Source organism: Tubulanus polymorphus, chromosome 4 (genome assembly GCF_964204645.1).
Source record: "Tubulanus polymorphus chromosome 4, tnTubPoly1.2, whole genome shotgun sequence".
NCBI classification, from domain to species: domain Eukaryota; kingdom Metazoa; phylum Nemertea; class Palaeonemertea; order Tubulaniformes; family Tubulanidae; genus Tubulanus; species Tubulanus polymorphus.
In genome coordinates, this window is record NC_134028.1 from 12,393,479 (window position 1) to 12,402,395 (window position 8,917).

Here is an 8,917-nt window from a genome sequence, read left to right on the forward strand (position 1 = left end):
CTTCAAATCTTTTATTTCCTAAATGTCTAGGACTTGATTGTAAATGTCTTAATCTTTCAGAATTATTTACTTATTCAATACCACTTCTATTTCTAATATTTTCACATGTTTTACCATACAACTATTATTCATTAATTTGAAGAAATCTTTTTCAAAAAGCTGTTTTTGATATGGTTCTCTGTTGAGTATTAAAATCTATATATTTTTCTAACCACTTCGATTTATTAAATTCAATAAATCTATGTAATTTCTTTAATTTCATTCCTTGTTTTAGATAAAATTTTAACATTCTACAACTACAAAGAAATAACCAATTGGTGCTTCATCTTTTTAAACTCGCAATTGCGCTTTCCCAATCAGTTTTATCATCATTTTCAACTTCTGTTAATATAAAATTTTTGTGTGGTTGAGGTTGCATCATTGCCCAACCATATAAATTAGTGGCGTCAATATATAATAATTTATATTCATCATTTGCTGTAAAATATCTCCCATAACACCACTAATTCCACCTCTAATTGATTTTTCAAATAATAAAACCATGTCTGGTTCTTTTAATAAATCCAATTCTACATTTGTATATTTTAAACCACATTGCCAGGTTAAACCAGGACTTGAATAACAATAACAAGGATCAACATTAAAATGATTCAAATTAACTTCTCTAAATTTTTCAAATATGTCAGCCAATATCATAACATCTGATTTTAAATACAAATCTACTAATTCACCATGATTTTTTATCTTAAAGTGATTCCAAATATTTAATGTTCTATTAAAAACTCCTCTTTTAATTGATCATAAAATTGTTCTTTTGATAATTCTGTTACATTAAAATCATCATGTGTTTTATAAAATGAATAAGGAATTGCGCCTTCATATCTCAATAATGTAAAATCTTGTTCATTTGGATAATAATGTCGAGTTATTATAAAATCATTATCAACTAAACTTTTTGCTAAATTATCTAATTAACTTGCTAGGAATCTATCAGGATCTAAAAATCTAATGCAACCAAATTGAAATGAAATGTAATTTTCAGATGTCTTAGCTAATAGTTTAAAATCATATTTTCTTACATTTGCGCCATTCATAGCATTATATTCTTCTATTTCTTGATTAATTGTGCCCAATTTTCCTGATAACTGTTTTATAAATAGATGGGTATCATAGCCCGATAAATTATGAAATAATATTGGTACGAAATTAACTTTCTTAGCTTGTAAATAACAATCTTCATGAGCAGCTCCACGATATTTTGAATTTAAATGATCATGATCTCTAATTTTTTTATCAAATGAATGAAAACGTTTTCACACAGTAACAACCATGACTTGAGTAATTAAAATCAATTTCATCTTCTTTTGTCATAACTATTCTTTTATTTTTGTTTCATAATTTTGCAAAATCACTTTCTAATTCAATTATTTTGTTACAAAAATTATTAACTACATCTTCACCTCTTAAAGGAATATATTGACTTTGATATAATTCAGGATTATTTGATTTTATGTAAATTCCATAAGCAGCTCTTTGATGAACTTTTTTAATTGTGTTCATAATTGGTGGATCTTGAATTATATCTTCATTTAATTCATTTCCTTTATCCATTGATTTTAAAATTTGCTTTTTATTATATATTTCTTTTGTATCTTGATTAGTTAATTCTTTATTCAACGATTCAAAATCCCCATAAATTACAAATGGAACAATATTTTTAAATTTATGATTAGTAAATTTCAATTCATAATCTTTTTCTGTTGGCATTATTAATTTGCAAAAATCTTTATTATCACATAATTCTTTATGTTTTAATAATTTATTCTCAGTTCTAAATTTAGATAAACATTTTCTACATAGAAAGAATAAATCAATTTCTTTTCACCACATATAATGTTCATTTTCATCTTTTTTTGTAATATAACAAATCTATAACATTTTCATCATCATAACATTCTGTTAAATATAAAGCTTCTAATGTATAATCTTTAATATTTTCACCTTTTTGTCTTTGGTAATTGTATTAATTCGAATACATTTATTTATAAATCATTATCTTTTTCTATTTTAGGAATCATTTTTATAGTTACTGGATATTGATCAATTTTATATTTTTTTTCATATTTCTGGTAATTTGTTGTTCTATAAACATTTTCCTGAGTTGGGTGTAAGCGACTAATAATTGACCATAGAAAACATTTATTATCTTCATTTTGAATATTTATTACTGCTTTTGTTGTAAATGGTAATTTGATATAACTTGATGCTACATGCATGCATGCATGCATACATACATACATACATACATACATACATACATACATACATACATACATACATAATATTAATTTAAATATAGAAATCGTTATAATATTATCTATTATTATATTTTCAACCAATTTAACAGTCTTATTGTCAATTTGAATTATGAAATTTCTCATCTAATTTATGAATATATTTATGAGTTTCTAAACTCTTTAAATTTTTATATCTTTTATTCTTCATACTTCACAACACTTAATATTATTTATTCGATCTGAAATATAATTTATGTTATCTTTCAATTCAGTGTTCTAATTTTACAGCAATCATAGAATTCTAACAACTGTTTTATACTATAAATTGAAAAAGAAAATAAACCTGAAATCATAATAATTGATTTAATATTTTGTTGATTTTTATATATTAGATGTAATAAGTTTAATATATTTTCACTCATTTTTATAGTCAAAATATATGAAATTAAAAGATGCTGTTTTAATCCACTAAATCATTTTCTAAATTAACTTTTTTATTCTTTTTATTTCTGTGATTGTTTCCATTTAACTTACGCAATTTATTATTTTCATTCATCAAATCTTTTGAAATATTCTCATAGTAAAAATATAATGCTGCCAATATTAAACCTCCAGCAACTAAATAATGTTTCAAATCACTTTTCCCAGTTGGAATGAAACCATCCATTCATTTAAGAAAAAAATTATTAAATTGATAAAAATTTAATATTTTAGAAATATTTAACTTTTATATGTTTCAAATCAAATAACAATTAAACTTACTCCCTTAACAGTTATTCACTAACTAATTTCTCAATGCTTTAACTACTATATATTTGAAACATACAGCTTAATCTTATTTAAATACATATATTTATTATTCTTTTAGTAATTGATGTGTTTAACTGTTTGATAATATTTTGATTCATGTGATCTTAAATATTTGCCGCCGCAATAACAATACACTTATTCATTAGGATTGAATTTTCTAAATTCATCATCTAAATTACATTGAACTGCAATATCTTTAAATGATTTTTCATTATCTAATTCACAAATTCACATTGAATACCAATATTTGATGAATTTTCATTATAGATAATTTGTTTAAAATTGAAATAATATAATTGTCTTTTTTCAATTCATTAATTTAAGTTAATCAATTCATTATAATCTTTTGAAAGTATTAAATCATCATTTCTTTCATTGAAGGAGTTTTAAGAATATTAATTACGTTTTCATCTAAAATTCCTTTAAACTTAAAAACTGTATTGAACAATTTAGGATTTTTAACGCCATTATCAAAAGTATCTACTAGTTCAGTAATTAAATATGTTTCATTTGATAATATTTGATTAATCATAGTTATGTTATCGATTTTATAATGTCTGGCGGACACTAAATTTGTTGCTGAAATATAATTTCTAATGTTAAACTGTGAAAATGATTTATTGGTTTCATTGATTTCGATTTTAAAGTTGGGTTCTTCTTCTTCAAAATTTTTATTAAAACTCATTCAAATATAAATATTCACTGTTTTAAATATAAATTATTCCACTCACACTTTACTCACACTTTTTATGTTAAAAAATAAGAATCTAACACATATAAATATTCACTGTTTTAAATATGAATTATTTCACTCACACTTTACTCACACTTTTAATGTTTAAAAATAAGAATTTAACGCACATAAATAAAAATATTCACTGTTTTAAATATAAATTATTTCACTCACACTTTACTCACACTTTTAATGTTTAAAAATCAAGAATTTAAAACATATAAATATAAATATTAACTGTTTTAAATATGAATTATTTCAATCACTCTTTACTAACACTTTTAATGTTTAAAAATCTAACTCATACAAATATAAATATTGAAATAATGTTTAAAATATATCTATATATCTATTCTATATGAGCTCACACTTTACTCACACTTTTATATTGAATAATCTATCAATTTATATGTTATTCATATATATTTTATTCATGTATATGAATATTTTAAGAGTAATAGGGGTTTAGTTGTTCTAGGTTAAAGGTTGAATGGTCGAGTTCATTAAAAACAAATATAAAAAGTAATTTAAAACTATAATATATTTTCATAGTCGTGTGTATTTTAGTTAAATAATAGAATAATTATTATTATTTGAATATATTTGATTATATGAATTTGTGTATTGTAAATAAATCAATTGGTCGCGGAGCATTGAGAGGGGTTCATGAAAGAAAAGAGACTCCATGATTTGAAAGTTTAACAATATATCTCCATGCCTACCAACTGAAGTTTGGTATTTAGGCATGGAAACATATTGTTAAACTTAGAAAATCATGGAGTTACTTCTCTTCATTTAACTCCTTTCAGTGAAGACTTTTTGGATATCCTTCAATACAGTTTCATATGGATTAAAAAATGATGATTTAGGTTGACTGCTTGTCTTCTGGTCCTACTAAGACCTTTATCAGGTATGTACTACCAAAAATTAGCTAGCTAGGCCACCCGGAATGCTCTCAAGACAGGTTGAAATAGACATTAGTCGTTATTTTACGTCGAAATTGCCGACTGGCGCTCAGTCGGCACTTTAACCACTCAGTACTCGGCATCTACTGAGATCCGATTTCAATAAATAAACTACCTACACTAACCTTATGTTGTTATCTTTTCATTGTTTACACTCCAAAGAATATATTTGAAGTTCAAGTGGCTGGAAATTGCCTCTAGAAATATTTTAGTACTGCTTTTGTTTTACTAAAAAACGGTTCCTCGCGAGACTCATCCGCATGAAAAAATCAATATCTTAGCAACACAATAATCAGATACCGCTCTGCGCGACTCGTGGATATTTGAGAAGTCATGAAAAATCGTTTCATACACAAAATACGATGAGAAAATGAGAAAATGACTAAATAAACACAACAGTAAGAACAAGAAAGATCAGAGGTTTGCGATGATGGTTTATTTTTTTAAATCGGTTGAATGAGAGCTGAGTAGTGATGATATAATTAGAATTGAATTCAAAAGAATTTAAAATCACCGCGTATAGGCCTATGGCTTCCGCAACTTAGTGTCAGGGGTCGCGTTAGCGATAGACCACTGACACCAAGGTTCTCAGTGAATCGGGGCGCAGCGTCACTATGTCCCGCTCCGCGAATAAGCGTGCGGGCACCGAAATGAGTGCACGCGTACGGCCGTGACCACTCGTTAGTGACGTCAACAAGAAGGATGGCTCCGAGAATCGCCAAATCACAGGTTACTGTGAATAAATGGGATTCGACCATTCAAAAGTCCAAAATGTACTTTCTTGTTTTGTAAAACAAGTTTATTCATGTTGTTGTATAAAGCATTTTGTTTGAAACATTCTTTGATAATGTTTGTTGCGTTTAAAGCCAATTGTCCTTGTGTAATTCCATACTGGTCACTGACATCAAAGTTGTAATTTCTGTTCACATGTTTTGACTTATAAATATCCAACTTGTATGTTATATCTTTTAATACAGGTCATGCGATTAATTGCGTATCACTCCATTAGTTTAAAAAGAGAGCACATATTTCGATATTGTTAAATAATTAACTACATGTTTTCTGTCACACGTTGATTTTTACCCAGCACTTATTAAATTCAAATGTACGTGATGTATTCTGTAAGCTATGTAAGCTTGTTCTTAAACATACACCATGCATTTTCAATTTGTTCTGATGATACTTTATTTTTCATATATAACATTTATATTTTAATTAAATAATTTCAAAATCTTTCCTATGCCCTCTGAAACGGAAAGTTACCAAGGACTATCACATATTCAGATGCACGTTGATAATTGATTTCAATCGTCCCTTTTAATAATTCTATGAACATTATTTCGGAAAATGCAGGTGGCGCACAATCATAATACATACAACTCATCAAGCTGACGAGTCGTTTCCGTAACCAATGTTACAGACGGGTAACCAATCTACTCGACTCCACAGACAACTAAACGACCCGAGTAACCCCAAATTTGACCATAACTATAAATTATGATATGTTAAACCGTATTGGTGTGACTTGACACATGCGTATCCCGCATTGACATATTTCTATTATCCACTTCTCAAATTATGAATAGCACGCCAGCTCAGAAAACCCGTTATCGCTGCTTTGCAGCTATATTTAACTTTATTCTTACTTTATTCGAACTATCACTTTTAATAAATTTAATTTCAAATCGAGCAGCTGCGCCCATTTTTAAACGAGCTCTTTTATTAATTTCCTGCGCTAATGTTTCTAAATTATATAATCTTGGTTTTAGATAAAGATGAAACCATTTATCAATTTTTCTAACATGAATTTTAAAAGCTAAATGATCAAGACTTTTATTCGATATATTATGAAAAGAATTACATAAACTTACATTTACTAATTTAAAATCTACACAATTTTTAAATTCTCTATCTAATTGTACAAGTAAATTATGAGATTTATGATTTGTAAGTCTTCTAGAATCAACAAATATTCTATATTCTTTTAATTCACCCATTATTTATAACGCGAAAAAATACCTCGCATCACTAAAAATTAATTTTGATAAAATTTTCCCTTAATAAATGGAAGAGAAGATACCATGTGAAATTTGTGGTGAACTTAAAAGAAAAAGTAATATGGTTTGATATATGAAAAAACATGATAAAAATTATAAACCCCCTAAAATCAACTGCCCAAATTGTAATAAATTATTCTCAAGAAATTATGTTAAAAAACATTCAGAGAAGTATGAAATTAATGAAAGTAATAGTAATTCTGTTGAAACTGAACCTGAAATTATTTGGAAAAGACCTTTCTTATTCTGTGATAAGAATAATAAAAAAGATCATTTCTGTGAGCATTGGGAGAATCATCAATTTCGTAAAGCACATATAGATAAAATTTCTAATAAATTTGAAACAGAATTCAATGAAACAAAAAAAAAAAATATTAGAAAAAATGAAATATTGGAAAACGTTACCAGATAATAAAGAAACACTTGAAAAGTTGGAAAAACAATATAATGAATTAGCATTATTACAACAAGTAATTCAAATTCACATAATAGAACAATAAAACATAAAGAAAACGTAAGTAAATACCAAGAACTTAATGAAGATCAATTACCAAGATATGATAGAAAAAAATGCCCACAATGTATTTATGAGTGCTTATGACAAGAGAATTCCGTGATATTTTGTAATGAATGTCGATGGCAAAGAAATTTATGGGGTGATGAAAAAACTAGAGATATTCTTATAGAACCAAAATTAAAATATCTAGATGAAATTTTTAAGATATTTTCTATGGAAGATCATACACCAGAATATAAGCAATGGATTGAAAAAATGAAAATAATAGAAAATAAAAATGGTGAAATAACTAAGAAAGATATAATAAAAACAATTATTCCATCAACATCTAACACAAAAGAAAAGAAAATGTATTTATATTTATTATTAAACGATTATTATAAAAAACCTAAATTAACAAAAGAAGATATGGAAAATATAAAAGAAACATTCACAAACATATTAAAATATTATGTGGAAAATAAAATAACAGATTCAATTAATTATGAATTCTGTTTAAATAAGATTGTAAATTTTTTTAAACATCGATATTATAATTCCATTTGATGAATTAACGAACAAAAAAAGAGAGCTAGATGAAACAATTAAATAAAAATGAAGAAACCAGTAGTGATTTCGAGTATGATGATCTTGATTTTATGTTTTAATGGCCATAAGGTAACGTTTTTATTCCATCATCCAAAATATATCTCTTATCATCGAATGGATTTAAGCTAGTTTTTTCAACTTCATTAATGTTCATCTCGTGATCTTCTGATCTTAAACAATTCATTTTATGTTTCATTACAATTGAGTTATATAAACACTTAATATAATCTTGAAATTCTATATGTTTATCAACCACGTGCTTTGTTATTCCTTTTAACTTTTTAGCTTCGTGATCTTTTGTTCTATACCTATACATTTTACTTCTTATCCCAACAAATTCAATCATTTCATCTCCCCCTAATTCATCTTTAAACTTACCACGCTGCTTTTTATTATCATTGCTAAACAATTCATGATCTTTTGGATAATTGCTAATGTCAAAATGATGCTCTAATGTTTTTAAGTCTTTTGTTATGTCATTTGTCTTGATTTTTAGTTTGTAGGCGTCAGTATTTAAGCAAATTAATGGAAATCCACAGTTAAATGTTCCATCTTCAGTTAACAATTTGGTTTATCTTTCATAATTTCTAAACGCATATTAAAACTTAGTGAATTATACAACACATTTAAACCACTCATTGCAACTTTTCCTTTTTGTGCAAATCTTATTACTGGAAAACTCGTAAATTTTTTAGCACCATCTGCTGCGTAGAATCCAATGAAGAACCATTTTCTAAGATTATATTCTGCATTTAATACATAATCTGGCACTATCTTTTCTTTGGTTAAAGTATTACTTTTCACTATTGCATGAATATAGAATTCATCATTATATTTTAGAGCAAAATCTTTAGGATTATTTACAAGTATTCTATAAACTGCTGATGATTTCATAACATCCATGATTTTAAAAACTTTGGGCGAATAAACTTCTTCACAGTATTTCTTTA